Source organism: Podarcis liolepis (genome assembly GCF_965112155.1).
Source record: "Podarcis liolepis genome assembly, chromosome: 5".
Taxonomy (NCBI): Eukaryota; Metazoa; Chordata; class Lepidosauria; order Squamata; family Lacertidae; genus Podarcis; species Podarcis liolepis.
This window is the reverse complement of record NC_139556.1, coordinates 27,077,468-27,104,995: the sequence shown is the minus strand read 5'-3', so window position 1 is coordinate 27,104,995 and position 27,528 is coordinate 27,077,468. Positions and strand designations below refer to the sequence as shown.

Here is a 27,528-nt window from a genome sequence, read left to right as displayed (position 1 = left end):
TGGCATACAGTTAAATGTACGATGGTGAAAGGAGGTCTCCTCAATGCAACCAGAGAGGATGAACTGTTGTAGGGGATCCCTTGAGGGCTGGCAGTATTCCTAGTTCCCAAGGCTTACCGACTGGAGGGGATGGGGACAAGGACAGGTTCTCCCCAGGCCATAGATGGCAGGACAGGCAATCAGTTGCTTTACATAAGTGCAACTCATATTGGTATCTTCTATTTTTATTTCAAAATGCAGGGTCAATCAAATCCCAAGGAAAGGCTTCAGAAACACCATATGTGAAGTTCACGCTCCCCCTTAGGATGACTCTGCCGCCTCGTTCTGCTGCATGTGTATATCTGGCCCATGAGAATAGTTGGGTCAACAAGAAGCAGTAAGTTACTGAGTGATGAAACCCAAGTGCTCTCTCTGTGTGTTTGAAATCAACCCTTTCTCACTTACAGCAAGGAATGTGCTTTACCAAATGAAGCAAGGTCACCTTTAGAAACACTCCAGGCTTCTCTTTCTTGTTTTGCTCACGTTACAAATGCTTCCGATCCTTTTGGTCCCCTTTAAAAGCTTACGGAGTGAACAGAAACTTTTCCTCTGGAGCTTCGATAAACAAAGCCACATTTATCCATTTTCAGTGAAGGGGAGATATTGAGAAAGGTGACTCAGCAGCCTGTTGTGTCTGGAGAGCTGCGTCACGGCTTCTAATTAAGAAGGAAAGGCCTCCATGCTAGTAGCAAATGGGTATCCATCACACTGTTTGCTGATCTGGGGGAAAATAAACTACAGCTGTAAGTCAACAGAAGTAGGGGGCACAAAGGGAAAAGCACACAGAAAGAGATGAATATGGGCGATCTGAGACAGTTGGGAACTATAAGGAAAGAGCCACGCACTGAAAAATAAAGGAAGAGGCATAGATCAAGAAAGGGCAGGATGCAGCTATAGATCCTGGTGTCAACTTTTGAGAAGATGCGTGAAGATTATGGCAACTGTTTGCTGCCACTAAGTCAAGAGGAAGAAATCTGCCGTGTCGCGCCCTCTGACCTCCATTATTTAACTATATGGACCTGTGTAATTGGGCCAAGACTAAATTAAACACGGCAAGTGCTGAAGCTCACATGCCGAGATGGAAATATATTAAATGAATTCAAAGCTTTGGCTAATGGGAAATCAATAGCAACGGGTGCGTGCAACCATCTGGCCCTCAAAGAAGGCATGTTCCCTTCAATTAAAAAACAGCTCATATTTGCAATGATTAAAGAAGGTCAAAAGCAATAGGGATGGATGTTCCAGGGCAGGAAAGGGAATATGAGCCCAGGTATGGAACAAAGAGCCTTATCACTAAGAAAATTAACTGGAGGAGAAGGGAAAATCCGGCACAGCATCCAAGGGATATAATCACAGAAGCAGATTACAGTGGGGCTTGTTCTGAATGATTCATGAAGCACAATGTCTGGTCTTGTATGAATAATTAGAATGAGCTTTGACCTCCCTCCTTTTCCCCCATTGCTCAGACATTCAAGACATCACTGGCTTTGCTCCCTTTCACAGGTAAGGGCATAATGTGTTTATACCCATGGCTTAAAGGTGACGTACAGTTTATTAGGAGCAAGGTGGAAGCAGAGACTCCAAAGGGGGTGGGGTGCCACTCAGACCTGCTGCGCTACAGCAGGGACTAGGACGACAAAGCTACACCTCCTAGTAGACAGATCCAGAGATGTTGCTCCACCCAGCATGCCCAGCGCAAGTTCTTCCCTCCTCCTGAGGTGAAATGGGAATGTGCTGCCTCTTGCCACCTTGCCACATCACACCATGTCCGCTGCTGCCAAAATGCCCCCCTGCCAAAATTTGATGAGATTGGGGCATTTCGCAAGGCCTTGCTGCTCGTCTCCTGTGTCCCAGGGGTGGGGAAGACAAGCGGCAACACCACACACTGGAACACCTCCCTCTTGCCAAACTTGGGGGGGGGGGGCATTCTGCAAAGTTTTACTGCTTTTCTTCTCCACACCAGTGGCAGGGAAGATAAGCAGCAATGCCACACACTGGGCAGCTGGGACACTGCCTTTTGCACATTTGCAACCTGAGGTAGCTTCTTCCCCCTGCCTAATGGGTGGGTCGGCTCTGTGTGCTTCAGTCATTTATGTCAAGGGGCAGTTGACAAGGGGCAGCTAGCAACAATTTTTAAGGGGTTCTCAAGCTCCCCCACCCCCCAGCAGCATAGAGAGAGCCAACAGGTTCAAACCCCTCTGCCCAACTCAGTGTGTCTCTCTTGCCAGTCACCAGATTGAGCATTTGGTGAGTGGGGTGATAACTGCTCCCCCATCTCAGCTGAACTATTGTCAATCAGTTGAGGGGTGTGTTTGCCTGCATATGTCCTGTGTGTGAGAGAGAACAAGCGTGTGGGGTGGCCACTGCCATGCTGTCACCCCACTCAAGTAACTGTTTCCAGAACATTGTTGTCCCAAGGTAAATGCTTAAGCTGCCAAGAGGCACTGGATTGAAAGTACCAGCTCATTTTACTCCAACTACACAACATCTGGTAGTCAGCAACCTCTCGGGTCATAGGAAACCTTGCCTGGATTCCAGCCAATTGGGCTATGCAAGTCCTCATATTAAAATTAATTATGAATCGGACTAATCAGTAATATGGGTCATGAAGTAACCTTGTCGAGTTGGGGATGCTGCAACTGGGTTTTAATGAAGTTAAGTATCAGGAAACATTAGAGTTTCCTTCATCATTGTTAGTATTATTGAAGCAAACGTGTTTCCCAAATACCCATTCTATTTAATAGAAACTGTAATCCCACAAAATGATTTTTAGCCAATTCTACAAAAGAGTGTGCACATATCCAGATTCCCCTGACCTCTGAGCTAAGTGCACTCCAAAGTCTTGCTTTGATTTTCAACGTTAATCCTGCTATGAGCTGGAGAAGTTGGGGCATATCCTGTTAACCATTTGACAACACACAGCCAATGCTTTGGCCACTGCTGAATTGGAGAAGTCTCCGTTCAAAGATTTGCTGGCTCCTGAATGATCTTTTGACTGTCCTATATTCAAGGCCTGGAGGGCCATATGCTACAAATGGCACCAGGCCAATTCACAAGTTAGGTCACCACTTTCATTAGGCACATCAAAGACAGCCAGAGATTACTCAACCGCACAGCAACTATCATCCTGCATAAATCTCTTGCTTGCACTGCAAAGGTCATAGAGATGCCTACAACTCAGGAAAAAGACCATAGCTCAGCGATAGAGTACTGGTCCCCAATTCAATTCAATCCAGACATATCCCAGTAGGTCTGGGAAAGACTCCTGTCTGGAATCCAGACAAGCCACTGCCAACCAGTGTAGGACATACTGAGCTAGATGGACCAATAGTCTAACTCTGTTTAAAGCAGTGGTGGCTAAGCTGTGGCTGCCCAGATGTTGTTGGACATAGCCAAGGGTCAGGATAACGGGAGCTGTAGAAGTCTTCAAACATCTGGAAGGCCAACACTTAGCTACTCCTGGTTTAAGGCAACTTTTTGTGTTCCAGAAGTTACTCCTTGGCATTCCCTTATGAGAATAACAACTGGTGAAAATATTTGGAGCCTTTATAATAGTGAAAGGGCTGGCTCCCACATATTAGCACATTGCTCAGTGATCCAGCATTTTGCTTATCTGCATGGAGGCATTTAGCATTTAGCAGTTAATGGTGTGTTTTTAGGAGATAGGCCCTAGGGGGTCTGATCCTTCTGCTGTTGAACATGGGCCTGGTTCAATGCCTTCATGGTCAAGAAGACTTTCATCAGGATTCATGGGTTTTCCTTTGAAGACAAGGCATTCTCCGTCTGCTAAGCATGACAAGCCCTTCCTCCTTGAAGTCATTCTCTGAAGCCTCATATTAGGGACTCTAGCTCTCCCAACATCAGGCCTTACATTCTAATTTAGAAGTCTCTAATAAGTAATGTGCGCCAAAGAAAATCTTTTGAGCAACTGCCAGGGTTCTCTCCCATCTTAAATCTGTGCCCATTTTAACAATGTAGTGGAAGCCTCACATCTAATTTCCACTTGCATCCTATTTTTGGATCTCTCTCTCTGTGTGTGTGTGTCTGTCTGTCTGTCTCTTTCTCTCATATAGAAAGAACTTATCTTAGACATGATTCCTGCATGCCAGGAATAGGGATGCAATCAGATTTTTGCGACTGGTTCAATATGATTCAACTGACTCATCACCCATACCATTTCACTTCAGTTTCAACTTAGCTATTTTTAACTTCTTCCTGATCCAGTCCTTCAGCTTTTAGAAAATAACACCATTGTTTACTTTTTTAATGATGATTTCAGGGCTGGCTAAAAACTGAACGAGCTTGTAATTGCCCATTGAAGTATGCATCTTACATCAGGGTTCCTATCTGTTCAAGAGAGAATCAGGAGGCAATGGACACCCTCTGCACACAAACGCACGCATACGCGCGCACACAAACACACAAGTTACTGTTTCTCTTGTCATCTAGCTAGCATTTTAACAACTTATACTGTCAATAATATATCTCCACCCCCAAAAAAAGTTTCCATTATTCAAGGCATAGTTTGCAGGGTGTACTTATGATCTCAAGTCGCACGCACACCCACCCACACGCCCACTGCCCCACTCAAAAGAACAAAAAGATGTAGTCAGCATTTTTGCATCGATGAATAATGAAAAGTAATAAGCATAAGAAGGGTAATAGGAAAACTAGCCATTTATTATAAAGTTTTTATAAATAACATTACTCTAAAAATACATGCATCAGACACATATTTTAACATTCAGGAAATACAAGTAAGGCCCTTTTTTGTTACATTAATAAATATCAAAGGTTCACCTTAAGACATAATGACTGTGCTTTCTGTGTGCATTTGGCAATGTCACATGGCAGGGCGGTGGGAGTGAGAGAAAGGTTACCAATAAAACAGTGAAAGTTAATGGTGGTTAATGGCTAACCTAATGACCTCAATTGCGAATCAAGACTGGTTGAAGTGAATGCACATTTCAGTGGTACCCAGTTAGAAGACGGTTAAGATCAAATTTGACAGCTGGGATAGCTAATTCGGTAGAACATGAGACTCTTAATTTCAAGGTTGTGGGTTCAACCCAATATTGGGCAAAAGATTCTTCCTCTGCAGTGGTTGAAACTAGATGGCCCTTGTGTGGGCCCTTCCACAAGGAAGTCTATGTTTCTAAACACTGATGATGATGGTAGCCGACTAAATTGTATTGGAACACATATCATCATATCCAAATTATTCTAAAAGCAAACAAACCGGCATCAGGGAAATCTGCATTATTCACTGAAAGAAAGACCACTTTGTAAACAGAGCGGATGAGTAGACTACAGGGGCCAATTCAATGTTTGGTCCTCTTGCAGTGAATTCCATCACCACCCCTAGCCAGGAACAAGGCTCAGTGAATTACAAGAAATAGACCTGCACATTTTTCACTTCAAATCTCTGTTCCTTTGTCGCTTTTAATTGTATTTTTAGGAGGAGAATACTTTTAGGTTTCTGTTACAAACGACCCTGTTGAGATTCTTTTTTTTCCTTTTTAAGTGTGTGGCAGATGTTGATAGATAGATGGATGATTCCTAACGCAGTATATGTCTATTTCATCCACTGATCTCAAAACACATTACAAAGATGATTGAGTGTCTTACCGTAGGTATGCCTTATTGATTTCTCTTGCTATTGCTGTGTCCGAGATGACAGCAGGAGAGCAAAGACAAGAGTCTTATCAAATCATGGTTACCCCATCCTTCCTTCTCTCCCCCACCACTCCCAGTCTAGATGAGTACCATGCAGCGCTCTCTTGTCTACCTGTTGCATCTGGGTCACCTCCCTGCACCTGAACTACCTGTGGGAAATAACAGACACCCACCCACCCCCAAAACCCCAAACAATGCAGGCAGGAGATGTAATGATTCTGATCATAATTCAGAGATATTCTTTTGGTATTAAAAATTTGGTAATCTAAGGATTGCCCTAAAGTCATGCAACCCAAAGTGTCCCATAGGCATAGAAATTGTTGCACAAGTTTGCATGAGAAGCTCTGCAGAATAACGTTGGTTCAAGACATTTCTCATTCATCTAGTCCAGGGGGTGGGGATCTTCCAGCCCACAGCCCTAGTTAGAAGTCCAAGCCAAGCCATGCCTGCTTGTCCTACACCAGACCTCAGATGTGACGTCAGTTGTGGGGCCAGTAAAAGCTTGGCTTAGCTGAAATGGGGCTTGGCAGTGTCTGTAAAGCCCTATGCAAAGTGCTCTGCAAGTTAGTGTAAGGGAATTCTGAAGCCCTGACAGTCAGTGGGTTGTGGGGTCATGGGAAGCTTTGAAAGGGGGTTCTGCAAGACACGACAATCAGCTGAGTGCTCTGCAGGTCTCTGGTAGGCACAAAAGGTCACCTGACATCGTGGTAACTCTTTCCTGTTGGGTGGGGTAACAGCATTAGAGCCCAGGGTAGCTAGAGAAGGAGGAGATGACAGAGGGTGAAGAAAGAGCTGTGAGTAGAGGGAGGCCCTTTCCCCCAACTTTTGCACCCCTGGGAAACTCAACAAATCTACCGCACCTAGAACTGGGTGTGGTGAGTGCAGCTGAATGGGACACAGCTGTGGGCAACCTGAAGAAGTACCCTCCATCTTGAGCCTCTCCATAAAAAGCAAGTCTAGAGGAAGAGGCTAGGGTGATGTTCGCTATCTCTAGGAACTCTTCTCACTGAGAGACTTTTGTGGGCAAGCTGAGAGTTTGTTTGGATCCTGGGTGAGAATCCGGAGGGACATAGTGGAGTCCCTAAGACGGTTGGATGGCGTCTTGCACACCTCCTTCCAGCAGCTTTGACAAACTAGTGTCAAATGCATTGCTCTGCTTTCCTTTGGACCACATCAGCAAAGCCAATTGTCACCTGAGCAGCCCAGGAACTCCATATAGAGGGCCCAGGCTTGCACCCCGGAGATGTCACTTTGGTGCTACTATAATGCAGCAAAAACAGCAACATGGGAAGCAGTAGTTACAAGTTACAAGTCTCTGCCGCCATAGCAGGTGCTGTGTTTCTCCAGCAATTTGACTTCACCCCAGAGGCACACTTCATTGTCTCTCAAGACAGATGAACGCCAACAACAACAATAAAAGTATTGCCCTAATGTGGCTTTCAAAAATTATCCTTAAAGTTATTCACTTGGGTAGCCATAACAGGCTTCATCTGAGCTACCCAGTAGATAAACAGCCTCTTGTTGGTTTGAAGCTTTAATCTCATCTTTGCAAAGCGCTCCCAACACCCTTTGCTTGGCGACTCTCTTTGCATAAATATTTGTTGCAAGAAACCAATCTTGACAGCTATAAATAAATCCCAGATTAATGATTCTTAAAACAGCCAAGGGAAAAACACCCTGCCTTTCGAGCATTTGTGGCAAACATGTCACGTACTCTTCCAAATTCTCACCCTCTGCCTTCTGCTCGCTGCACAGTAACGACAAGATTATTTGCACCCCCTTGAATAAGATGATCCTCTTTTGTGCTGCCTAAACCAATAAACGCTTTCTTGCTACCATTACAATCTTTTGTCATATTCCACAGTCATTAGCCAAAAGACAAAAGCAATACTAATTCATATAGTGATATGAGTGCTATAAATTAACGGAGAGAAATCCAAGGCCTCAAACTGACCCCAAGGAAATGTGAGAGGAGGGGGGAGAGGAAGAGAGAAAGAAGAGGAAGAGGTGGTGTTATTGACAATTTTGGGGGCTTCCAGTATGCAAGCTTCAATTGCTCAAAGTATAATCGTTTTAGAAGTAGGACACACACAGTATCCACATTTGGAAGGATGAGTGCAAACTGGAGGCATTTTGACTTTTTAAACGTTCATCTCACATTGACCTCATGTTAGTTTACTTCTTTTGGATTTTTAATTCTTGGGAGGTAAAAGGGAAAATGCTGTTGTGCCTTCTTGACCAAGGTGAAAGAATGTATTGATTGCCAAAGGCACCTGAGCTCTGCCCTCCATTTCTGTCCTAAAACATTTTCAAATACGTATGCAAGGAAGACGGACACACAGCTGCAAATGTTTGGGAACCCGAAGCAGGCCAGACCCTTTGAGTCAACCGTATAGGAAGAAATCCATGCTTTCGAAAGTGCCAGCACATGATGGTTGCTGAAATGTGGCTTCTTATGGATCAAGGCTAAGTATGGCAGAAGAGTCAGACTGGATCAGACAAAAGGCCCATCTCCTCCAGGACCCTGTTCTCACACTGGCGAACCAGATGCCTATGGGAAATCCATAAAGTAGGACCTGTATCTAGCAGCATTTTCCACACTTGTGATTCCCAGCAACTGATATCCGAAGGCATACTACTTCCGACAGATAACTACAAGGCCTGTACGTGCTGATTTAGCATTTGAGGGTCAAACTACATCTGATGCTAAGTAAGAAATGGAAAGAGCAAATCAGGGAGGAGGAGCAGGCTCAGGACTGGAAGGCAGGGAAAGGGATTGTCAACTCTGTCCTCTAGCTGTGGCCCCAAAGAAAGAAAACACAGGAGCTGCTAGTTGCCTGAGTGCGGGGAGCTTCCATAGGTGCTAGTAGCAGCTTCCTTCAGAATGTAAATATCAATGGGGGGGTGCCTATCAAGATAGCAGTGGGGGAGGTCAAAATCCACTGTTGACCCCTGGAGTTTTGACACATACACACTGCTACTTGTGTGCAACTGAAAGACATGCATTGACGGTCTTATGTAGGTTGGGTCTAATTTCTGTGCTCGAATGGCTACAAGAATGCACCGACACAGATACTCAATATGTTGACAGTTCAGACTGGGGCCCAACACATGCACATATGGAGGGTTGGGCCATCATCATTCAGAGCCCACCTTTTCTGTGAAGCCTTTGACACAACTCACTAGTCCCCATAACTTCCTACAGGGTGGGAAACCTCAGGCCCTGGACCTCTTGTCTAGTCTACCATCTCCTCTATTCCTGTGGCCCTAAGAGTGACATGGCAGAAGTGGTGGCTCCAAAAGTGGGTCAGGAATTGGTGTAGATGTCTAGGGTGGGGACACCTGGATCTGATGGCTCCCCAAGCATCCTGGCAGCATAAGACTGTGGGTGGTCGGGGGTCCTGCTCCTCCTCTGAGACCCCAGTTCTAGGTATGGGTAGTACTGAACCCTGACACCATCTCTGCAACCCCCCCTCACTCATCATCAAGAGCTCTTTGCTTTAACTCCCACCTTTTTATGCACAATAGATATATATTACAATTATTCCAGTTTCTTGAACTAATTTTTTCCTTTATTCCATGAAAATAAAGGGGTGGCCATGTTTCTAGAAGCACATCCATACATTTGGGGCTCCATTTCACTACAGTGACTGTTATTTCTAAAGAAATGCCACTCTCAGAGATATGATGAATTGGGAAACATACAGTCTAGACTTCAGTTTTTGTTCTAGCTGTGGGGTGGTGGCTGGAGTTCCCAAGGGCAAATTCAGTTCTCTCAGGGGTATTGCAAAGGCTTCCAAGTTGGCAGCCCAGAGGCAGGAGATGTGGGTGTGGAGAGACCTTTTGTATGGGTGGGACGTCATGGCTTTGGTCCTCTGCCCCTGACTCGGTTCACAAACTGGCCCTTCAAGAAATCTAATTGCTACAGTGAGTCATGGGGAAACTTGGAATCATTAACAGTTGTCAGATTCTTCAGAAAATGTCAGAGCCAAGATGTGAACAACCAGAGTGTTGAATCCTTCTTTCACACCCAAGCTCCACAGATCTCCCTTCTCCAATAACTGCAAGGGTGACCTTGTAGAGGGGAGCAATCAGGTGAACCTGTCATAACTATTTCTCAAAGGAAGTTATATCTTAAGCAACTGAAACAGAAACCAATTTTCTCAGGAAGTATCCGGATTTCTTTATGACTTGTTTTGAAGAATGGCTGGTTGGCTTGTTGTATTATCGATCAGCACTTTTCCTATATATATATATATATAGTGCAAACTACAAGGAAGCCTGAATTCCAGATGATGCCTATTTGTAAATCTGTTTGGAATCTATAAAGATCATTATAGCTTTCTTTAATATGATATGCATTCAGATCATCATTGCTACCACAATATGTTCCTCTAGGCCAAATAATGTTGAAAGACTCGTTAGTAACTTGTCAATAATTTCTTCTAACTGTACTCCCACTATTGATTGCCTAAAAAAAAATTTTGGGAACAAGTCTGTTGAAAACTTATCTTAGCCTGCCTCCCCTTCCAAGATCTTTCCTGTTTTATATTCTGAGGGAGATGAGAAGAGCAAAGAAACTGGCAGAGCCCTGCTGCCAAATAAATTGTGTGTTATTTTGAGTATATATGCAAGTTTCAGCCTTCCACACCTTTGCAGCACCTGTTCACACAACCTATTTTGTTGTTTTTATTTTGATTATATATATTGCGGTTTTTATGTTGATCTTTTCTGTGAACTGCTCCGAGACCTCCGGGTATAGGGCGTTATATAAATTATAACAACAACAACAACAACAACAACAACAACAACAACAACAACAACAACAATTCTCTCCTCTCTGTCCATTCACTCTGCCAGTTTTCTTCTCAATCTGGTCTCCTTTCTTCACAACTCATCTGAGCCAGCCTATGTTTATTCATAATTTCTGAGACTCCTTTGCTTCTCTTGGTCTATAGCTCTTCTGGACATCTGTTTTGTCTATTCCCAAGTGCCTGGACCAGGGGTGGAGAACCATAGGCACAGAGGGTAAAGGTGGCCCCATAAGCATCTCTATATGACTCTGGACTCTCCCCAATGCCACACCATTCTTCAGTCACACCACCTCTGCTCAGGCCATGCCATTCACCAGACCTATTTTGCACCTTTCATGAGTGGTTTTGCATGTGCTCCTGGTGATGCCTTTGCTTGTCTGGATGGGGGATTCACAGGGTGGAAAATAGCTTACTGTTCACATTCATTGCACCATCCACTTTTTCTTTTGGTTCTGCCCAGCCCTGGTATGAAAAAAGATCCCCCTCTTCTTGGCCTAGACCCTTTTGACAGCTCTGCCCCACTCTAGAATCAGATGAGTTCTAGCAATGGCGGCCAGAAGGCCCCTCTGTGATTGTCTCAACTGCAATCCCCACCAGAAGCTTCATCATCACCACCACCATCTCAGCAACACACCCCTCCTGGAATCATAGAGTTAGAAGGGACCCCAAGGGTCATCAAGTTCAACCCCCTGCGATGCAGGAATCTCAGCTAAAGCATCCATGACAGTTGGCCACCAACCTCTCCTTAAAAACATCCAATGAAGGAGAGCCCACCACCTTCTGAGGGAGTTCGTTCCACTGTCAAACACCACTCACCATTCTTTCTGATGGAATCTCCTTCCTTGTCACTTGAACCCATTGGTATGGGTCCACAGCAGGAGAAAACAAGCTTGCTCCATTTTCCATGTGACAACCCTTTAGCTATTTAATATGGCTATCATATCTCCTCTCCTTCTATTAACCCTCACTAGAGATTATTTATTGAGAGGACCAAGTTTAAGAGACCAATGTACGTTCCAGCACCCTTAGAATGTGCTTTCCTCTCGCATTTCTATTGCACATAATGCAAAACCGGCTATTTTAAAATTAAAAACATTTCTTCCTACTTCGAGTGCCCACTCATTCTTTATGCTTTCTATACTTCACATTCCCCAATGGCCTTCAGCTACATTTCTTCACAGCCTCCTGTTGTTGTCTAAAGTGAGCACTAGCTCATCACCCCGCTTTCAAGTAGTGTTTATCTTATGCTTTTATATGGCACTACACAGCCACGACATAATCAAATTACATGGTTGTCAGTTATACAGCTCTTTATTTTTCTTTTTACACTGACGCTTGTGCTCCAGCAGTACACCTCCTCATGGACATTACTAAACCAGCTCCATTTCTGCATATATATATATATTAAAAAGATTTTTAAAAAGCTGATCAGAATATGCATCTTGAATTGGTATTCCACCACTACTCTCTGATCATTATAAGGATAGAGTCATTTCTTGGAAGTTGTTTAATGCATTTCTAATCCTGCTGTTTCATTTGATTCTGTATCCACTGGTTCTTCCTGGGCACTCTGCCAATGGAATTTATCCTCCTCCTGACAGTTGTTTTGAAGCTGGTGCTTAGGAGAGGTTCTTGATACAGTTCTGGAAAAGTTAGCTCGGAAAAAAAGAGAAAGGTTTGCACTGGGATAACTAGTTGCAAGAAAGGCTGAGATGAAATTCCTCAGTGCCGTGGGTCTGCAGTTAAAGGTAAAGGTAAAGTTAAAGGACCCCTGGATGGTTAAGTCCAGTCAAAGGCAACCATGGGGTTGCGGCACTCATCTCGCTTTCAGGCCGAGGGAGCTGGCGTTTGTCCACAGACAGCTTTCCAGGTCATGTGGCCAGCATGACTAAACCGCTTCTGGTGCAATGGAACACCATGACAGAAACCAGAGCACACAGAAACACCATTTACCTTCCTGCTGCAGAGGTACCTATTTATCTACTTGCACTGGCATTCTTTCTGCCAAACTGCTTGGTTGTCAGAAGCAAGGACAGAGCAACGAGAGCTCGCTCCGTTGCACGGATTCGAACCACCAACCTTCCGATTGCCAAGCCCAAGAGGTTCAGTGGTTTAGACCACAGTGCCACCTGCACCCATCAGTAGCCCACAGGTGCCAACCAGTTCCATCCTCTGCTCCTCAACTGGTGGCACTTGCAGTCCTAGGGGGTGGTTGGGCAGTTCAGTGAAATTGTGGGGCATTCACTGACTTCCTCTGCGCCATGGCAGGGAGGAAGGACTGTCACGCCCTATAAAAACTTCCCAACCAGTCTTGCTCACTGGCTGGATCAACAGGGAGATGGGCTCTTGCTAACCACAAACTGCATTCACCATGCCCTCCCTCTCTGCTCCTTTCCCCACTTTATCACTCCAGAGGAGCCAAATCTAACATAGCATGGGTTGCCAGAACCCAGGGCTGCATGGTGGGGGTTATACAGAGGGAAATGGATGGTGTACACATGCACATTCAACTGCTTAACAGCATCCATGTCACCCCGGAGATTGCAGCTGCAAAGATAAGAAAAGAGTCATTCTGTTGTCTGGAGAGTTTACTTCCTGGTTTGCACGGAGAAGCCGTTTTCAACAGAGCGCAGCCACAGAAGCACACATCTGTATTGAGACAACACTGGGTATTGAAACTTTGTACCCCTAATAATTTTGCGCCCAGGGCAACCACTCCCGCGGCCCCTACCAGGCTATGCCACTGACCATGTTCCAGCAGCAAATCAAGAAATATCCTGCATGCCTTAAACTCCTGCCAAATCTTCACTCATCCAGAGATGTTAACAATCAGGACAAATCCAATGCCATCCACCAAAGTTAAAGCAGAACTGTTAAAAAGGATCACACTGTTATTCAATGTGTTTATACAAAGGCAGATGTTTTGAGAAAGCGACACATTATTTCTTCTTCAAAGAGGATTCTTTAATACATCGAGTTTGCTATGTGTGAAAAGGCACCAGATAGGCAGCTGCCAGAATGGGGTGTTTATATATCCACACTGCCAGGCATTGGATATTGAGCCTCCCCATTTCGTCTGGCAGCACGGTGATGTAGCTAGAGGTGTGACGGTTGTTCAGCTACAATGACCACCGAAAACTATTGACTCCGCAACTGGGGCTAACTAAAGCCAGTGGCAAGGAGGCCCTTTGAGTCATGTAAGTGGGCAAACCAATTCCCAGCAACAGCAGCCTATGGATGTCATTAAGTTCTTTATTGGTTAAGGAAAAGGGTAGCCAAAGGTGCAATCCGGAGGCTATAGGCAGCTCATGACAGTCCTTGCTTCAGGCACCGCACTCGTATGTGCTGCCATCTGCACCGCAGCAGTGCCAGGAGCTGCTGCCAAGTGTAAAGTAAAACCTGTTCCTGTTGGCACTCGCTGCAGTACCAAAATTCTCTCGCGTTACACTCGCTGCATGCTAAGGCGCTGATCAACAGAAGAGCGAAGGCATTGCAGAAGGGACAAAGGGTAAAAAAGAGAGTCAGAACACAGGTTGAGGGAATCTAGTGGTGATTATAATGAGCTTAGGGGAGAGTGACCCGGTGGCCCGATTCAGTCTGCAATCTCCATCTTGGATCAGAGTCTAAAAGCTGCAGTCATATTTGTACTGTATTCAGTTTTGGTTCTTCCTCACTGCTCCACCTCTCATTTCGGGTCATATCTTGTCCAGTTGCTCTGGAGAAACCAAGAGCCTGCTGCTAACTTTGGCTGGTCTAATAAAAATACTGTGCATTTTGGACTCACCATCTGCCCCCCCCCAAAAAAAAACCCTTTTCTGAAACAATACAGCTATGCTTACAAATGCAACAACCCTGTGATACAGACTAGCAAAGCAATATAGTAAAAAGATATCTCTTTCCAACAAGGCATTTCCCAATGTATTATACTAAACCAGGGTGGGCAACTGGAACTAGCCAGGAGACTGGGCCTTTTTGACAGGTGGGTGGGGTGTCTCCTAAATTAGGTCTTGCTATTTCAAAACATATTGAGGGGGCTGCTTACTTCTGTTCATTCAATCTGACAGCACCTTAGTAAGGACATTTGTATGACAAAAATATGTAATCATTGTTAAACTAAAAAATTGAAAAGCAATGTGATACTGGTGGTACGAGCCACACAGCCAACCGCAAGTAATGCTCTTAAATATATATTATTTTTGGTTTTTAATTATGCACATTCACTACATCTGATGTAAATATATGCATTTATTCCATGTCCCACCCCATAGGCTTAAGATGACTTATGGTATTTCAATGCATATCATATATTAGTGCTAAAATAAAATACCATTCAAACTGCTAGAACAAGCTTCGGGATCTGTTTAAAGGATGTTGTAAAAATCCCAACTTGCTGACAACATCTTTATGTGCTGCACAAAAAGTGAAGAAATTGCTTTTGAATAAATGATGGTAGTTTCATTTATTCACTTTTTTACAATATTCTAAAATGGTTCTCCTACTTATATCTCTACAGACACTGTATTGTATATCAACCACAAATTCTCCTTCTATTTAAATGTGTTCCATCTCATCCTGTATTAACTGAGCATGGGGCATCAATAGTTAGGCTGAATTTAAAGGTTACACAGGGAGAATTTCACCTGTTTTATTCTTCCATTGCAGCATTACGCTTCTAGCTAATGCCTTTTTCTACACAGCTATAGTCTTCCCCAGCAATGAATCTACTTCAGCTGAGAATTTAAGGAACAAAATTATTTTTTTACACAAACTAGTGATGTCAAAGAGGTTCATATTTTTTAGGCTCAGAAGCACACGTTGCAGGAGATCATTCATGATGCTTGCCTTACCTACGTCAATTTCTTCTCCATCTTGGATTTTAATTCAAGTCCCCCCCCCCCAAAAAAAAATCCCCTCTTGTCCACTCAGATCTCACTGGTTCCCCAAACCGACACTCCCCTCCCTCCTTTATGCTACAGACTGAGCTGGAGAAATGGCAATGCTCTGAAGGTGACTGCTGCAAGAACACATCATTACAGTGGTACCTCTGGTTAAGAACTTAATTCGTTCCGAAGATCCGTTCATAACCTGAAACTGTTCTTAACCTGAGATACCACTTTAGCTAATGGGGCCTCCCGCTGCCGCCACACCTCCGCCACACGATTTCTGTTCTCATCCCGAAGCAAAGTTCTTAACCCAAGGTACTATTTCTGGGTTAGTGGAGTCTGTAACCTGAAGCGTCTGTAACCTGAAGAGTCTGTAACCCGAGGTACCACTGTAAATGAAAAGGGATGGAAGGAAGTCTCTCACATTGTCCTCGTTGGCTCTTGAGGGCAAAGATATATCTGAGATATCAGGGAACCGAGAGGAGGAATGTAGAGGGGAAGGGGAGAGCAAGAGAACTGCGACCACTTCCGTCTATAAAGAGGCTGGTGAAGTGAGTTTGGACCTAGGCTGGTGGAGGAAGGAGGTGGTTTGGGAGATGAAGTATGGTTAATGTGACTCCAATATGTCTAAAAAATGTAGAGGTATCACCACAACAGACTGAAATTTATCATACCTGCTGCTGAAGACATTTTTATTACTAGAAAAAAGCCTACAAGTGGGGAATTTTTACACCTACCATACAAAGCCTAAGACATACATAAGGCTTAGCAGCGGTCCACTCTCCAGCAAACAAACCTCCCTCAAGCCAGCAGATAATTGCCTGCTCTCAGAGGCTCAGTGCACCAACCAGTACACCAATCCCAATGTTCCTTTCACAGATTGTCTGATCATCACGGCTCAGTGCTTTTGTGACATCACCCACCAGTACACCAATCCCAACGTTCCTTTCACAGATTGTGTGATCATCACGGCTCAGTGCTTTTGTGACATCACCCACCAGTACACCAATCCCAACGTTCCTTTCACAGATTGTCTGATCATCACGGCTCAGTGCTTTTGTGACATCACCAAGCCGTACACCATCCTTTTCAGGACCTAATATCTTCTTTGGATGGCTTACTCAGGGGCCACCAAGCCTCACTTTCAGGAGTGAGTGGCAACAAAGACCAGAAATGAAAAGTTCTAGTACCTCAACTTCCCACTTTGGCATTCGCCAAGAGTCCAGTTTGTGTTTAGACAGCAGGTAAAGCTTTTAAATGGTATTTGATTTTTAAAAGCCTTTCAATGATATTTGCTGTTGCAGATCAGATGCTTTATTGGCTTTAAGTTTTATTCCATCGTTGCTTTTTCCTGTGAGTTGTTGGCTGCATCTAACGGTGAAGTAGGATATCGATATTGTAATAAATAAATCATTGCATCCTTTCCCCTTAATTGGAAATGATATTTAGTCAAAGTACTGTCTAGAAATAGGGAAGAGGCACCTGAATATAATTCTCTGAAGGGAAGAGGTCACTAAACAAAGTCATATAATTCATCTCCACTTCCTACCCAGCCCGAAGATGGCACTTCACCTACAGTTGCCATATTTCAAAAAGTGACAATCAGGACACAAAAGTTGTTGATATTTTTTTGGCAAAGTTTATGAGCTATTTTGAAGGAAATTCCAACATTGGTTGCCATATGCCCAGGTTTTTCTGGACATTTTCCCGATTTTCGAAAATTTAGCCCAGACGCTATTTCCTACAGGCGAATCCTGGGTATGTCTGGGAAATCCCGGATATACGGCAGCCCTAACTTCACCAGCCTGACTGTTCGTTGTGTAGTCACTTCTGCATCCTTGGTGGATTTATATAAGTCCAGAGTAGGTGCTAATGAAGATATTGAAAATGAGAGAGGTCCCTGGGCAAGAGCAATGACATGTGTAAATCAAACACGGGAAACCAGGATCAGGAATGATTATGGGCAGAGACAAGCGGTGGGGGTGGAGGGGGCGGGACCCAGCACAACAAGATATTGGACATGCAGTTTTGGGCAATGCACTATCTCTATGGCAGAGGGAAGAACTGTTATTTTTGGACTACAGTTCCTATAATTTCTGATCATTGGCTGGGGCTGATGGGAGTTGGGAGTCCAACAACACCTAGAGTCCAACAACCACCATGTTGGCTATGCCTAATCTAGGGGTTTGCCATACAATGGGGGACAAAATCAACAAAGAAAGCAGTCTGTCCATTATTCAAGAACGTACCACTGGACAAGTTACTGTAGTTATATGTTGTTCTTGTATTTACAAGAAAACCAATAAAAATTATTTGGATTTAAAAAAACAAAGAATAAAAAAACATTAAGAATGTATGTATGTTGCCAGATGCCCGTACAATTTCAAATGGGAACATGTCAGGAAATAGCAAAGATAGGCTTTTGTTGAGTGAGTGTAAGAATAAAAGGAAAAGGACAGAGATATATGAGGCGAGACATGGATATCCAACCCAGTTCTTGTGGGTGCCTGAGCCCCACATTGGGTGAAATATTCCTGCATTGCAGGGATTGGACTAGATGACCCTCGTGGTCCCTACCAACTCTCCATTTCTATGATTCTATGATTCTACATGAAGCAAGGACAAAGGAATTTGGGCAGGACCAGTTTAGGGATGTAAGAATGAAGGGCTGATTAAAGAGAGGATGGGAGGGAGGGGGATTAGGCAATGGACAGAGACAAGTGTGGCAAGAAAATGAGACAGCAGAGGCCAAGGAAAAACTTGGTGGAGCACAGCCAGCAATCAACTGGAAACGGAAGTGAGATTTGTTGCTTATTCATTAGCTCTGCTAAAGCCCATCTTCATAGCCCATTTTTCCTTACACATTACTGTCGTTTGATGAGTATCTTTTCTAGTATAGCAATTAAAAATAACAGCACCATGTACAAACACTGAGAGCAGAGGATTTCCTTCCCCATGCCAAATGCTTATTTTCAAGCGTTTCTATATGCTGTGCAAGGCAATTTCCGTAACTACTTACCAAATGCCCAAACCTCAACAGCTAAAAATAATCATAAAGAGTGTGTGCCGTTTTGCTTAGGCTATCAGTAAAGTGTAATATCCCACCATGCCAGAGAGATATGGCTATACAAACTCAAAAATGCTGCAAAACTGCACGGAGTTTCTTATGGTCCAGATGCCACTGATTCCACATGCTGTTTATATCCAAATAATGCCTTTCAATTTGGCCTTGCCTAACTTGACGGATCTAATTCTCGGGGCTCCCAAATTCATTTTTACATTCCTCTTTGTTTAAGCAAAACTTTGCACTTGCCTGCCAGGAGAAGTGCATTATTCCCTCCCCTCCAAAAAAATAAAAAGCGTTCTGAACAACTGTTGTTTGCTTCGGAGGGTAAGAGCTAAGACAGCCCTTTGCATGTTATTTTACTTGTTAATTATCTACCCAGCATTGCCCACAGATTTCCTCTTCCCAACAGAAGCGTACATACTGTGAAATGTGGAATTAATAATATACCAGGCTGTGTCGTATTAGTCACGTTACCCAGCACGGAACCTGTCTTGTGCTACAATGTGTTTGGATCCATCGTGCTGAGAGGTACTGTACAATGAAACCATTCAAAAAAGGGGGAGTAACTTTCTCCCTATATAATATATGATGCTATTTTTCCTACAGCAATTTCAATAAGTAATGGTCCACGTTTAAAAAAAAGGTAGAGATTAAACACAATGGGCAGCCCATATGAAGGAAGGCAAGGAGAGGAAGTAGGGAGTGATATTCTAACCACTATTCACCAATAGTAGACCGGTTCAGTCTGATCTGAATGGTGGATCTCATCCGTGGTTGCACTGACCAATCCAGTGCAAGAAAACATAAGCGACAAATATAATTTATAAACGAAATAAGAATACATTCAAAACCAGCATTCTATGATTCTTTATAGAATCACAGAGTTGGAAAGGGACCACAGGGGTCATCTAGTCCAACCCCCTGCAATGCAGGAATCTTTTGCCCAACGTGGGGCTTGAACCCATGAGCCTGAGAGTAATAAACTGATGCTCTACCAACTGAGCTATCCGGCAGCTATATGTGTATGTGTGTGCAAATGCATGCCTCTCTGAACAGACCTCAAGCAGGGTTGTATAGCATCTTCAGCAGCCCTGGGACTCCACTGGACAAAACAGCAACAAGAAGAAACAGTTTGAAGTTCTAACAGTGCAAGAGATTTCAAAGCCATGTTCCGATCAAGATAAAGCTCACAGTTCCTTGCAAACATTCCCTGCTTCATCCCATAACAATATCAAGAACCCACAGAAATATGTAAGTACTGAAAACATTGAGGCCTCCTCCAGACTCCTGTGGAGCAGCTCCTCTGCCTCCTCTTCCAAACTGACGTCTGGAATTTTCGCAGAAGAACAGGTTAGTGAGTACACTTCACTACTGTAGAGAAAAGGGGAGAAGTGGTCAGCTGATAGGCCCTCTGCTGGTTTTGAATGTATTCTCCTGCTTTTAATCATGAGGATAACAGCATGGCTTTACAATATCGTAAATAGGTACAGTCGCAGACGACTCTGGGGTTGCGGCGCTCATCTCGCTTTACAGGCTGAGGGAGCCGGCGTACAGCTTCCAGGTCATGTGGCCAGCATGACAAAGCCACTTGGTGAATCAGAGCAGCGCACGGAAACACTGTTTACCTTCCCGCAAGAGCGGTACCTATTTATCTACTTGCACTTTGACATGCTTTCGAGCTGCTAGGTTGGCAGGAGCAGGGACCCAGCAACGGGAGCTCACCCTGTCGTGGGGATTCGAACCACCGACCTTCTCATTGGCAAGCCCTAGGCTCTGTGGTTTAATCCACAGCGCCACCTGTGTCCCTTGTTTGGAATATTTCCCTTTATCTGTAATTTTTTGAAAGACCAAAACAGCAAGATATTGGTCATGTTGACTACAAGAGAACACTGGAAGGTGACTGGAGCTTCAGCTACCATGGCCCTGTGATTTAAGGAAACAAGAGTGATGGAAGTGACTTAATGGCTTGGCTAGAACTTACAAACGATACATGCCAGTGGCCCAAAATGGCAACTGCTTGAGTTGCCTCTCTCCTCTTCCATAGTCAACCTAGAGTCTTTCAGATGTTCTTGGCTCACAACTGCCATCAGTCCCAGCCTGCAATGCCAATGACCAGGAATTATGGGAATTGTGGTTCAGCAACATCTGGGGGCACCACATTGGCTACCCCTGATCTACACAAGATGATTCCCTGGACGGAGCAGGTGCAAAACAAAGTCCCACTCCAAAGTCTCTGTGTACATTGCTATGCACCCTCAGCCCCCATCCACCCCTGCAATGAACAGCAAAGGTGATTTGCTAAAGAAGTGACTTGCTGAAGACTACACAGTGAGAACCCATGTCACCTTGGTCCAAAACCAGCATTCCACTCACCAGAGTTAATCCAACTGTATAGATTTAGTTCCTGATGCTGCAAGATCCAACCCATTGGCCATGGTTCTGTGGACATAGGCCCAATGAAGGGTGGCCAAATCAATTTATTCCCAGTCCGTGTCCATTTCACAAGTGTTCACCCATCAGTCCGTCCCATCTCAGTTCTGCATTAACCTTGAATTTTTACTTCAAAAATTCTGCAGGAAAATTCATATTTAAAAACATTTGCTCAGCATCTTCTCTCAAAATTTGTATTTCGAAATGTATTTGCACTCATTTCAAACATTGGAACATATGGGAAGTGCAAAAACTAGTGATTAAGTCAATTTCTGATGGGTGCAGTGGTGCAGATGAGGTCAATTCATAAAGGAATCTGCAAAGCTCAAATTTGTTGGTCCAGTTCAATGGCCAGTGATAGCACTACATATTTGTTAGAAAGGAGATTCAGCACTGCAAGACCAATTTATATTTCAAAGTGACAAATTAATGCAAACAACACAACCAGTCCCATTGTTCCCTCTCTCATTTGCATGATAGATTTCTAATTATTTGACTGCAGCTATGAATGCAGGATTGACTTCTGGATTGGCTTTGTAGTAACAGTAACACACACACACACACACACACACACACACACACACACACACACACACCACTGTTTAGCATGTGGCTCTTGCTAAAGCAGCAACAGATCCATGCAAAAAAATTTATTTATTCCATGGGCATGTTCTCCGTATCTGGACTGAGTTGTTGGGCTCCTTGAAGCTTATTCTGCTTGTTGACATTGTACCAGTTCCTTGCAATAGAGGAAATGGCAGGCTAATGCCCAGCAATAAGACAGAAATATCTATGCTGCAATCACAGTGCTGCAGTACTATGCTTTAGGAAAAAAGAGAGAGAAAAGATGTAAAGCAAAAAATAAAAAAATAAAAAACCCAAACTAATCTTCAAAGCAAATGAAGCATCCAAAAATGAATTCCATGAGCCCATTTTCACTGCTGTTGGAAGCACATTCCAGTTCCCATGTATTGCTCCTGAAGGACACCCACGTTGAAAGCAACAAATGGCAAAGCACCCTATTACAAATATTGCACCAATAAAAGGCATTTTGTACAACTATTTTCAACATTAGAGCAAGTTACTATGGCAATGTATTAAAATCTGCTGAAGTGCTTCCACCATATTATTATTCTGCATAATGAATATTACCTTGATAAATATTTAAACTTACTTAATCATTTTTAATTGCTGATTTTCCCCCACTGGCATATACTAACAGCATTCATCGCCAGTTCAGAAGAATTCCCATTCAGACTACGCTAACCCGGCAAAGAGTTCCCAAAGGGATCACCCTTGAAACAAATAAGTAAATGTTCCTTATTCCATTCAGGATGCAGTCCAGGATCTTTGAAATGCAATCTTTAAAAAACAAAACAACCACTGATCAAGTACAAGTGATCAAAATAAGCAAACATACATGGTCCCTGAAACCACTTCCTTTGAACCAGTTTACCCAATTTACACTGCAATCAACCATAAAAGCAATTATTATGATCACGTTGTTGTTTGAAATGATATTATTAGAGTGACCAACCAGTCAAGGTTTTACCAGTCCAATCTGTTCTGTCAGATAACCTTTAGGGTCTGGAAATCCACTAAACTGCAAACTGCAGTTTTTAATGTTTGATTCTATTTTTAATATTCTGTTGGAAGCCACCCAGAATGGCTGGGGAAACCCAGCCAGATGGACGGGGTATAAATTACTACTACTACTACTATATTATTATTATTCTGCCCATGAGCAAGAATATTCTGTCAAGTGTCGACCTGCTCATTCCTGGCTCCATCTCTAGTCCATTGGATTTCCTCAAGCTTCACCTTCAAACCCTATCCCTGCCCAGACTGGGTAGCACTTCTGAAATCAAAAGATGTCAATAGTCTCATAGGTTGTCTTGTACAGCCAGCACCCATTTTTTGTGTAACCATGTTGTTCATCCCTGCATTCCACAAAGCCTTCCAGTCTGCAAACTGGTGCTTCCCAGGAGCAAGACACTCCCAAGTGAAGAAATCAGAAGAAAAGGAACAGTATTGTATTTCTCAGACTCAAGCATGACCCATCCTCCAGAAAGCTCATTGGTCTTCTGCAGCTTGACCTACCTATTAATCCTTGGTTATTATTCAACTATTCTATTTTATTATTTAGTGATACACTTTAATAAGGCATTCTTTCCAATGAGATGAGCATGCATGACGGCTTCAGTGAGCAAGGCGTCAGCTACCCACACTGACTGAGCTTGAATAGTAATGTACGTGATGCTACACTTTCCTTCCCTTTTTATTACTTTTAACAGAGAGGAGGGGGAGTGGAAATGCACACTGCCAGCATATGAATGAACGGCGGAACATTTTGTCTACAATGTGAACAATGCCTCTCTCTGAATACAAGACACACTTGAGCCCTTTGTGATCTATTTATCGCATGGGCTGCTACAGGAGAGGTCATGGCAAAGTCATTTCCTTCCTGTCTTGCAGAATGTGCCACAGGCAATTTTGCATGTGTTTTTTTTTAATAAAAATAAAAATTAAAAAGGGGAAGGGGAAGGGGAAGGGGAAGGGGAAGGGGAAGGGGAAGGGGAAGGGGAAGGGGAGGGAGGGAGGGAGGGAGGGAGGGAGGGAGGGAGGAAGGAAGGAAGGAAGGAAGGAAGGAAGGAAGGAAGGAAGGAAGGAAGGAAGGAAGGAAGGAAACCTTAGACTGTCCTAAGGGGCAGCTGGCATAATAAGCCGACAAACTATGTCTGAATCTTCCAGTCATGCTGCAATGATTTCAGATGCTTCACAACACTGACAAAATTTACTGGTAGTGACAGATTCACTATGTTCAATTCGAAGTCATAAATTCCTGCAAAAATAGTGCTCTCCAGGTAAGGCAAAGCAAAAGTTATCAAGGCGCTCCCAGCATTCTGAACAGGAGGAAAGCAAGAAAGGTGTCAGAGCCAGATATGGGCTCCCCTTGGTCAATTTGCTGCTCAATACCAACATCTCCATTCACCCACTTGCCTCTCCCTTTCTGAAATCCTGGACAGTTGCTGCAAGGATGTGTAGAAAATACAGATACTGAATGCTCTGACTTGGTCGAAGGCAGCTTCTGATGTACCACTTGCTTCAATGCTTCCCAATCCAGAAGCATAATTTTCTTATGGTTGTTTACACTTCATAAAAGTTCACCATTTCCCCAGCATGGCTTACTGGGGATGAATGAATGGCTGAAAATTACTCCCGCCATGTTGGCAAAGGAACCAGCCATATAATGAAATCCGGGAGAGGCAGTATGGTAAGAATCATGTCCCGTTTTTCCCCCTACATGTGCAAGGGTTGCTGTTTACCTTTTGTTTGCTCACACTTCATGTCTTTATTCATACTTTAAATGGTCACACCCATCAACATGAAAGTTCTCAATTTTTATTAACTCTCAAAAATGTTCTTTATGTCACTACATCTCTGTGATTTTTACATCTGAACCTTTTTGTGGGCTGTGCCACTTGACTCTCCCCTCCCCCCTTCTCATTCTAACTGCTGAGTGTGTCTGTCAATTACATACACTAAAGCCCTCATGTAGGTAGCGCTAATGTAAAACTTCCATGGCTGAGGCTATTTGCCTTGAGGCCAAGAGTGCCTCTGAACCCTAAGCAGGGCAGGACCCAGCCCTATCCAGACAAGAGATTTTCACTCTGCAGTTCAGAATCTTTCTGTTATTTCCCTTGCATATATATTGGTAATAATAGAAGGTGCCATTCCTGACAGACAGGAATTATGATGTTTCCTATCCACAAATGATAAGCTAAAAGATCAAACTCCCAGGACAAGTTTCCTAATGTCATTTGTCTACGTTGCCCAACTACTGGCTTGTCAAAACCTATAAAATATTGCGCAATAGTTTGCTCCCTCGCTTCCCTGCTCAGTTTTTGCTCTTTCTTGTTTGTATATTCACAAAAGAACTGACTTATTGAGTTGGCTGGTATTGAATATTTATTTATCAGTGGCCAGAAATGTGTTGGAAATAAAGATAAATTTATTGAAGGGGAGCCCAGTCAGACAATAAATACACTGCACCTCTAAGAATAATAACAGATCTCTCAATGAACACTAGTATTAAGATTAGGGGCAGACTCAAGTAGTAACGCTTCTCCTGGGTTGCATCACTTCAGGCTGGTGATGACAGTGTGGTGTGTTAGAATGCCCACCATGGTAAGGAGAAGAAAAAAGAAACCATCCCTACAAACGGGGGAGGGGGGGATGTCCTAAGAAGCAGAAGGCCACACTGAATCTGTCTCCCCATTTTGTTCATTTTCTTTTAGATCTATAGACCAGGGATAGAGAACCTTCTGGCCTTCCAACTCCAACTCCCATCAGCCCCAGCCAACATGGCCAATAGCCAGGGATTATGTGAGTTGTAGTCTACAGGAGGATTTGGTGATGCCACCTTCCTGTTTCTGCTTGAAGTAGTAGAGTCCAGAAGCAGCTTCTTCACTTGATTCTTCTAAATGTATTAAACTGATCCTTGAATAATAAATTTTTGATGCCATTCCTTCTGAGAATAAGAGATTCACACTTCCAAAGGTTCATCTTCCGAGAGGTAAATCCAGCTTAACTGCCATAGGAAGTACAATGCAACACAACCAGAAACTGAGCCATGCATTTATTCATGAGATTAACAGCAGAAGGCAAAGCTTAGCATAGAAAAAACAAGAGAGTGCAAAGAAACTGATTATCAAGGAAGTCCAGGCACAAGTGTCTCCCTCCTAAATTCCTAGAATACCGATATGAGCAAAGAGGCAAGATTATATATCCTTACAATTTTGTGGCCAGTCACCCCTGTCACTCGCTTTTCATCTACTACAGCATCAGCGCATACTGTACAGAAATACATTCCTAAGCCTACTTAGAAGTAATTCCCAATGAAATCAAGCAACTCTCCTGCATTTTGCTGATCTTCTCCCATTCTCATTGCTTACTCTCTCTTTTTTTTTGGCAAAGAAAGAAAGAAAGCCATTCTGAAACAGGTGCAGGTTGTTGAATTTGATAATACAAGTGCAACTGCCCAAAACATTTTGACAGAATATCTTCTTTGAGGAAGAACCTTCCCGAAACCAGAGAACATACAAATTCGTACCTGCAGAGTACTTATGGTCACAGGGGTGCATCCGTAGCATGGACAAGATGAGTGGATGGTGAACTATTGGGCAGGGAGTATATAGCTCAGTGGTAGGGCACTTGATCTGCATCTAGAAGACTCCAGGTTCATCTCTGGTTTCAGAAAGCGGTGATGTGAAAGATCTCTTCCTGAGCCCCTGGAGAAAGGCTTCCTAAACAAAGAGGCTCGCTTGGTGCGAGGCCAGTTTCCTAACTGCCAGGTTAACTGAATTAATAAATATTGTAAGGAATTAGAGAATGTGGCTAATCAATGATCTGTTCCAGCAAATATGGAGCCTGAGTGCTGAATGGAGTGAAGTCATTCCGTTCTGGAAAATGTGTTACAGACAACATGATAATACAGATAATGAAGATAATACAGGTGTGCCCCCACCAGAAGGCCTTTTCAGTGGAATGTTCTCCTCAGGCATGCTTGGCACCATCTTTTTTCTATTTTTAGGCACCAGGCAATGGCTTTCCTCTTTACTTGGCCCTTAATTTTAAAGGTGGCCTTGTGGCCTCTTTTAGTGGGGTACAATCAATAACACTCTCTCTCCTGAAAGCAGTGATGGGTGTATATTAAATTTATGTCAGAGAATGGCAACTTGGTTGTATTGTTTTCTTCCTACCCCTGCTTTCACTTCTGTTGTTTATTACAATGTAATTCAAATATTTTAAAAACAAATCAATAGTTTGTTGTCTGTGTTTTCAGACACAGTTTCCAGTTACTAGAGCTAAATTTCCGTATTCCTTATATAAGAAACCCCAGCACACAATATTATGAAACATTTGTAACATAGACATTAAAAAGCAGGCTCAAGAGCCGACCCGCCTTCTCTGCTTCAAAGAACCCATTGAAATGGTAGCATTTTAAAACTCTCTGCTGACTTGAGCTGGATTTGAACCAGCAATCGGAAGGGCAAGAGGCTCTAATTCCTTGTCCCTTAAGGTATGGTTCTCCCTCACAGCTTGTAAAAACCAAATACAGAAACTCAGTCAAATGAAGCATTTCATGTCTCGGTGTTGACAGAAAAACAACAAGCTTGCAAATCCAAGTCCCTTTGCCATGTCTACAACTTGTAACAATTCAATTGTCTCACCAACAATACTCCATCTCCAAGGAGGTGATATTTAAGCTTTTGCACACAGCTTGCTCTCGTTGCATTAAAAGCTGTGCGCTACAGCCCTGGCTCATTGCACAGAGGCCAGTGCAAAGGCAGAAGCATGTAAGTAATATAATGCTGCCAGTGAAATGTCTCATGTTTGAAAGGAGCTCGTCAAGTATCTTATGTAATTGGAAAATAGGCAGCTGCTCCATCCAGCCTAGTAGTGTCTACACGGACTGGCAGTGACTCTTCCAAGACTTCAGACCGGGTCAATTCCCAGCCCTACCTAGAGACATTGGGGGGTAGAACCAGAAACCTTCTACATGTAAATAAGATGCTCTACCACTGAGTTATGGCCCTTCCTCAAATATGAGACTAAA

At 43.5% G+C, this 27,528-nt stretch overlaps 1 protein-coding gene and 1 long non-coding RNA gene across 7 annotated transcripts in view; one reads left to right on the top strand and one right to left on the bottom strand.

Moving 5' to 3' along the window:
- GRID1 (glutamate ionotropic receptor delta type subunit 1) overlaps positions 1-27,528 on the bottom strand; it is a 716,702-nt gene that overhangs the window by 541,413 nt on the left and 147,761 nt on the right. The gene's annotated exons all lie outside the window — the stretch shown is intronic.
- Positions 16,479-26,727, top strand: LOC310708033. The gene is made up of 3 exons (XR_014526807.1): positions 16,479-16,656; positions 18,889-19,007; positions 25,208-26,727. It is a non-coding gene; the product is annotated as an uncharacterized lncRNA (long non-coding RNA).